The sequence below is a fragment of the Adiantum capillus-veneris genome, chromosome 12 (assembly GCF_014529385.1).
Source record: "Adiantum capillus-veneris isolate H3 chromosome 12, ASM1452938v2, whole genome shotgun sequence".
Lineage (NCBI taxonomy): Eukaryota > Viridiplantae > Streptophyta > Polypodiopsida > Polypodiales > Pteridaceae > Adiantum > Adiantum capillus-veneris.
Window position 1 is genome coordinate 89,521,727 of NC_140942.1, and position 8,283 is coordinate 89,530,009.

Sequence of the window (8,283 nt, forward strand, 5' to 3'; positions counted from 1 at the left end):
CATTTTGAGATTGAAACTCCCAACATCCCACAAATTATAAGAAAGGTATAATGTCAATCCACAAGAAAGGTAAAACCATAGAGGGAACTATTTTGAAGATTTGGACTTTGGAAGCCTATGATTTTCAAGATTTGGCCTTGAAAGCTCCCAACACAAAACCTTAGATTAGCGTTGAATTTTAACCCCTGCAAAACGCCTCAATTCAATGGGGGAGAATCACAGACACGTAGATCCCCACCCAGAAGAATAGACATTCCCAAACTGATCACATCCATTGTAAGAGCACGAAGAGAACCTTCAACGCAAAGGTGGTATGGAAATACACCGTTTAAAGGAAATATTCAAGAAAGCGGCTTATGCCCTCTCACCACGGATTCTGCGAGCAAGTTGAATGTCCTTAGGCATAATGGTAACACGCTTAGCATGAATAGCACAGAGGTTCGTATCCTCAAAGAGCCCAACAAGATAAGCTTCAGCAGCTTCCTGTAACGCAAGCACTGCGGAGCTCAGAAAACGCAAATCGGTCTTGAAGTCTTGGGCTATCTCACGCACCAGCCTCTAGAAGGGCAGCTTGCGGATGAGAAGCTCTGTGCTCTTCTGGTACTTGCGAATCTCGCGCAAGGCGACCGTTCCAGGGCGGAAGCAATGGGGCTTCTTCACACCTCCCGTGGCAGGAGCCGACTTCGTGGCTGCCTTCGTTGCAAGTTGCTTCCTTGGAGCCTTCCCGCCTATTGATTTGCGAGCCATGGAAGCTAGGGTTTTCGTGCAAGAAATCAGTGATGCAAGAGAACGATGTGTGTGCGTGGTGGGCAGTGAATAGAGGAGTGTAGAGCTCGTGCCTTCAAATGAACGCATTTGAAATTGGATGTTGCCGCCTTTTCCATCGGACGGTTATCCTCCGCTTATGTGCATCCAACAGCTCACACACTCTATCCCTACGCTTCTTGTTGATTGGCTGGTTAAACGAGTGCTAGAAGCGACTTTAATGAAAGAAAAGCCACGTGCTTGTAGGGTTAGTGGGTGGACATTCCATGAGACCCCCACAAACCTAGAAAACCCCTTACAAAGGCGACTCGTCTCAAACTACGCCATTTTTAGGACCTTATATTTATGATGTCATTGGAAAATATGTTTTTCAAGTAGGTGAAGCTATTTCTTTTGTTTTTCTTTTTTTTTTTAGCAAAACTCACAATTGTGGGTGAATTATATTAATCAACCCAAATAGTTACAAGGTCTTGTCATGCTCGTGTTGAGCCATGACATCATCGAGAGACTGTTTCTTATATAAGAATTGAATTTAGGGCTTTTATGCACCTAAACAACAGTAGGCAATTAGGTGGTCACCTTTTTTATAATCATAGAAGCGTAAATTTTTTCCTTCACAGATTTTTTATCATTGAAAAATATTTTTCCTCAACAAGATAGCGGTTCTTACCTTCCTAGAAAATCATCATGCAAATCCTTCCTCTTTCGACCACACTTGACACTCAAGGTAAGATCATGTCTCACATCGACCATTGCCAATACATACATGAAAACTATATCTCACTAGCTGGAACAGGGTTCGGAGAGCAGTTGCCTGTGCTCCTACTGACATGCGCATTTGAGGTCCTCTGCTAGTGGCTATCTGGTCCTCAAGAATGGATTTGACTCTCTGATCCAAAACACCTCTGGCAGCTTGCAGTTGTACCAGAACTTCCTTCAGTTGTACCCTAACATCCTTCATGCAGCGGTACGTTGGTTTGTTACCCAGCATAAGTTCTAGTTCTAGAGCTAAGGACCGACAATCTGCAGTAGACTGCCTTTGCCAGTGCGGGTTTGTCACTTTCTCATCAGCATTGAGTATCCATTCCGTAACTCGTTCCAACAACTGGACTGTACTAGGATGCGCAGGTAGTCTACAAGCTTCTTTATCATGGAAAGCAGCTGATTTCCAATGGTCTACCATTTCCCTGGCTCCCACATATAGTCTTTGAAATCCTTCTAAATCAATCCAGAGAGCATCATCCTCCAGATACTGTCTGGTGATGGAGGCATGTTGATGTCTCAGTTGCTTATTCAGAGTAATGAGCTGCAGTGAATACTGATGATCAACCACTGGTCCTTCATCCTGAACCTTCATTTTCCCTTCAGCCTCTCTGCTGTGATGGGACTGATTAGTTGGCTGATTCCCAGTGTTACTGGGCTGTTGCTCTTTAGCCTGCTGATTACTCGACTCGTGCTCTTTATCTTGTCCTTCCTGTTGACCCTCATTCTGGTTTGGTTGGTCTGGCTGTGACTGGCCTCCTTCATCTGCTGTGACGGGACTGATTAGTTGGTTGATTCCCAGTGTTACTGGGTTGTTGCTCTTCAGTCTGCTGATTACCCGACTGGTGCTCTTTATCCTGTCCTTCCTGCTGACCCTCATTCTGGTTTGGCTGGTCTGGCTGTGACTGGCCTCCTTCATCTGGCCCTGTCCCTCCAGTACCAGGTCCTGGAGGTGGAGATGGTGGTGGGGCATCATCATCATCCTGTGTATGCCCAGTTTCTTGATCATCCTCCTCCTGATCAGCTTCATCTTCTTCATCTCCTTTATCCGGGGAAGTCTGTTGCTCAATATAATCCATTATAGCTTGGTTCATCAGAGCATTATTGAACTCACCCACCTTATCCTGCAAATCGCTCTGCATACTTTCCATCAAGGACTTTAAATTTTCTAAGTCGAAAACAACATTGCCTGAAGGGTTTAAAATTTCAGACAAGCTATTGTAGATGTATCTGTCAGTCAGCGAACGCTTCAAAGCTGTATGGTGCAATAGCAGCTTTCTGAATTCCGCCCGCTTCATTCTGAGCATTGTTTCAGCTCGCTCGGCAGCTCTCAGCACTTCATTCCTTTAACTTTTGATGATCATAATTTCAGACTTAGCCTTAGCTAACTTTTTGTTCAACAATTCCTGAGTCCTTTCTGATTGAGCTTCCAGTACCCTGTGTTGTATGTTCTGTACCTCCTGGGCTTTCTGGAGTGTTTCAATCTGATGTTGTGCTTCTGCCAAGTCAGCTTTAAGCTTTTTGACTTCGTCTTCTAATCCAACAGCCTTCACCAATTGTCCCATACAACTGACAATGGTATTCCAAGAAGACTGTATCAGTAATGAACATCTGTCTTTGACCGTGGTTGGATCAGAATCAACAGGTTCATATATTGCCACTGGAGCCACGTAGGGTAAAGTTGCATAATCAGCTTTGCTGAGCAAAAGATGCCCTCTCAATTTCTGAGTTTGCATTTGCTGCAAATTATCCTATTTTACCAGTTGCAGAGGGTTTCCAGTAATGGCAGGAACTCCACCAGACAAAGTTGAGAATGCTGGACCTTTCCCTTTGTCTAGTTGACTCTTGCCTTTGTCTCCTAACTGGTCTGGTATCTTCTCAACAGTGACTGGCTTGACATGATCTTTCCCAGATCCAGTAGCAAGTGTATTTTTGACAACTGGATGATCAGGCACAATCTTCTGAACAGATTGCTGATCATTTTTACTTATCTCAGCTTTATCAGTGCTTATTGCCTTATCCTGGCTTTCTATTTGCTTCAAGAACTCACTGCTTTTGTCAGTGTAATTCTTGGCTTCTTTGAACTGCCAGCTTCTTCTGCCGTGGCTTTTCTTTTCAGGTCATTGGAGACCGTTTGACTGTCTGTTTCCTCATCGTCTGAGGACAGTTCAATCTTCTTTGGTTCAGAAATGGGATGCTCACTGCTTTACCTGCTCATTAACATCTGCAGTAGTGGCCCAATACAGGAATTGCCAGACATACCATGCCTTGAAAACAGTTTGAGATTTCAGCTTGGCAGTCTGTTGGAGTACATTATGCGAAAGTATTTGACAAAGGTTGATATGGACTTGTGGATCCAGTATCTTGGCTAACAGCATAGCAAATAATTTTTCTGACACATACGTTGGGTTGTTCTTCAGGCTCACTGCTTCAGCTACAAACCTGTAAGCAGCGGAGGCTTCCAACTAGAACTCCTTGAGCACTTGCCTTGCGCTTCTTTCTAGCCGCTTCATCCTCCTTCAGAGGGATACTTATTTGCTGCGCAATTGCCATAGACGGTTTGGGCTCATTAGGCATCCGAAATGCAAATGCAATGGCTTCTGGTGTCACTGACACCTTTCTACTATTTACCATAGCACTGCTAGTTTCAGCATCAAAGGAATCAAGAACTTGCTTGATGATATCTGCATCAAAAGCAATCCTTGTAGCTTGCAACACAACTCGCAGATCCCAGAGTTGTAGCAGAGTCATTGCGTGATCAGTAAAGACATATCGTTGGATTTTACTCTATGGAAGAACAGAAAGGCTTTCCTTTGCCTCAACAACTATAGCCTGGGTTTCTTCAAGAGTTTCCTGCATCTTCTCTGAGCGTTTCCTTCTACCCATACACTGTGAGGTCGACGACGATGAGGTAGGCAAAGGAGAAGATGACTTACTTGTGTCAAAGCCATTTCTTGGTGTCACTGGTAAGACTGTCTGACAGTCAGCTGTCTCGTCAGAGGTCAAAGTTTGCGGCTGTAGTGAAGAAACCTCGGAGCTCGGCGATGGTAAATGGTTGACAGGAGGAAAGCGTCGCGCAGGAGATTTATGGGGGAAAATGCTAACTCTCCTGACTGTTATACGTGTTCATGCCATAAAAGCTCCACCACTCGCCGCTCCTAGACTTGTGTGCGTCGTTGCTGTCGTGGCAGACATGCATTGGACAAGACTGCGACCCATCCTTGTAATAATTATCACTAGCATGCCATTTGACCGTTGGACACTTAAAATTTGGAAAGTGTGTCCATACTGGTACTGAACTGATTCCCAGTCTGGTGCAACCATATTGGTACTGATTCTAAGATCAGACTGATCTGGTCCTTCTGGTACTGGTTCTAAAACTGGAACTGGTTGCACATGAAAAAGTCCAAAAATATCTGATTCTGGTATCTCTTGATCAGCAACCTCTAGTTCCTTAGTTCCTTGTTCTAACCCAGTTTCCCTGGTCTCTGAATAATAGAGCTTGATCTTTGCTCCATTATACACTCCTGGCAACATCAGTCCAGATAAATCTTTCAATCTGACTGTGCCATTGGAGAAGACCCAATCGACCTCAAAAGGTCCTGCCCAGGCAATCTTCAAATTCGGCTTCTTTGGACCCAATCTAAACTGATATAGAAGCACTAAGTCTCCTTTCTGGAATTCTCGAACTTTAATTCGGTGATCATGCCAGTGCTTCCTTCGTTGTTGAAAAATTTCTTGTTCCAATATAGTCCTTTGCCTGAGTTCATCTAACTGCATCAGTTCATCTATCCTTTTCTTAAGATTATGGTTGAAGTCTACTCCATACTTCACAACCATTCTCACACTGGGGATTACAAACTCCATAGGAACCACTGCTTCAATACCATACACCATTCTAAATGGTGTCATTCCAGTAGTTACCTTATAAGCTGTCCTATAAGCCCATAGAGCAGTCTGAAGCTTCAAGTCCCACTGGTCTGGTTTCTTTTGCACCACCTTAGTGAGAATAGTCTTTATTGTTTTGTTGCTACTCTCAGCCTGTCCATTGCATCTAGGATAGTAAGGAGTAGATTTCCGATGCTTGACTGAGAGCATATCCAATAGGATTTCCATAGTACCATTGATAAAATGTGTTCCTTGATCGGTCACAATTTCTACTGGACATCCGTATCGGCAGACAATATTCTCAAACAGAAACCTTGCAGTTGACTTGGCTGTGTTGTCAGGAAGAGTCTTAGCTTCAACCCACTTGGTAACATAACAAGTAGCCATCACGATATACTTTTTCTTCCTGGGAGTCACCTTCTTAAAAGGTCCCATAAAATCCAGTCCCCATTTCATGAATACTCCCAATGGTTGTATTGGCATTAAGGGAGTCATGTTTGCAGCTGTTGGTCGGCCCATTCTTTGGCATATATCACAAGTTTTACAAAAACTTCTAACATCAGCAATCAGTGTTTGCCACCACAGGCCTACTTGCAGAATCTTCTTGTAGGTCACTTCGTTGGAAAAGTTTCCACCAAACTCGCCATTATGCGCTTCTGAAATGACTTGCATTCTTCCTTCCATAGGGACACATCTTCGAAGTATACCATCCACACCTAGTCGATAAAGTACTCCTCCGATGATGGTAAATTTTAGGCTTTTTATGATCAGAGCTTTCTTCTGATTCTGTCTCCAATCCTCTGGAAAGGTACCTTGGGAAAGGAATTGATAAATATCATACCATTCAGGATCCACTGATTCTTCTGCTTCTAACTGAAATAAATCAGCATCCACTGGCTCATCTCTCAGAGGTGATTCTGAATATCCCTCCGTACTTCTGGAAAGAAAGTCAGCTCCACAGTGGTTTTGGCCAGCCTTATGGAAAATTCTGAATTCAAATTCCATAAGGAACATCATCCATCTTATTAGCCTGCCTTGAATAATAACTTTGTTAATCAGAAACAGGAGAGCTTGATGATCCACATAAAAATGGAATAACTTCCCCAATAGATAATGCCTGAACTTCGTAGCGCTAAAAACCATTCCGAGGGCTTCTCTTTCAGTAGTCGTATAGCCTTGTTCAGCCTGACTGAATCTCCGACTAGCAAAATAGACCAGATAGTCTGTTCTGCCATCTGGCTGAGCTAATATTGCCCCCATTGCCAATCCTGAAGCATCTACATGTACATGAAAAATAATATCCCAATTCAGCTGCCTAAGGACTGGTTTACTGGTAATGGCTTTTTTCGAATTCTGAAAACTCTCCTCACACTCAGTAGTCCAGTTGAACTTACTGGTCTTCTTTGTAAGCTCATATAGTGGTACTGCTTGAGAAGCAAACTTGTGTACAAATCTTCTATAGAAATTCACATACCCCAAGAAAGAACTCAATTTTGAAGCAGTTCTGGGTGCTTTAGCTTGCTGGACACACTGTATTTTGTCATTGGCCATTTCTATTCCATTGCGGGAAACCACATGTCCCAGTAGCTGTCCCTTCTGGACCAGAAATACAGATTTGAATGGATTCAAACAAATCCTTTTCTCTTGACAGTGTTTAAAAACCATCTCTAGGAATAGAAGATGTTGTTCCTCATCTGCATAGACAGTGAAGTCATCCATGAAAATGGCAAGGAATCGATGAAGAAATTCATTAAACATCTCCATCATACACCGCTGAAAAGTAGCTGGTGCATTGCACAAGCCAAAAGGCATCACCAGATACATGAATGCTCCCCACTCATTGATGAAAGTGGTCTTGGTCCTATCTTCAGGAGCAATCTGTAACTGGTTATAGCCGCTATAACCATCCATGAAGCTATACATCTCATATCTTGCGATCTCATCAAGAAACATATCAGTAAAGGGTAAGGGAAATGGATCCTTAATGGTCTGGGCATTTAGTTTCCTATAGTCGACACAAACTCTTAATTTCCCATTCTTCTTAGGAACGACGACTATGGGAAATAACCAATCACTGCTTGCTACTTCCGTAATGAACCCAGCCTTGAGAAGATTATCAATCTCCTCCTTGACCTTCTTTGCATAGTTGGGGTTCATCCGGTATCTTTGCAATCTTACTGGCCTAGCATCCGGTTTCAGTGGTATTCGGTGCTAACAGACTTCAGGATCTACTCCCTTCAAATCTGTATGTTCCCAGGCAAACACATCTTTATAGTTCTGGAACATTTTTCGTGCCTTTTCCTTCATTGCCGGTTTGAGGTGCTTGTTGACTTTGATCATTCAAGGATTTTCCTCTGATCCCAGGTTCCACTCCTCTACTTCCTGATCGTCTGGAAGCAACCAGTTTGGTCCGCCTCTTTTTTGTTTGGTCGATTCTTCAGCGTAGTCCCAAGAAGGTCCATTCATTTCTGAATCATTATTCTGATCCAGTGGGTACTCTTCAGAACATACTGGTTCTTCCATTACACCAGTATCAGCTAGTTCCTCCATTATTCTAGTTAGCTGAACTGTTCTTTTCTCTGCATTGATTTCAGTAAACTGATCAGGGAATTGTCTCTTCTGCTTGTCAGCTTGCTCTTTGTTCAGCAGGACTGCATTCAAATCAATTTCTACCAAAGGAAATATGTTCATAGCTGCTAGCATTCGCTCAATTTTCTTGGCTCTGTATTTCTGACACAACTCCTTCGGCCTTAGTTCCTTTTTCCAGCTCTTGGTGTTGTTGGTCTGGATTTTGATTCTGCCACTGGCCCCTTCTATGGTCAAAGTTTGGTTTGCGTAGTCATGAACAGCATGTGTTGTTCTTAACCA

General features: G+C 43.2%; 1 pseudogene; it reads right to left on the reverse strand.

Moving 5' to 3' along the window:
- Nucleotides 1–354: 354 nt before the first annotated feature.
- LOC147446102 (histone H3.2-like) lies at nucleotides 355–747 on the reverse strand (annotated as a pseudogene).
- Nucleotides 748–8,283: the final 7,536 nt, after the last annotated feature.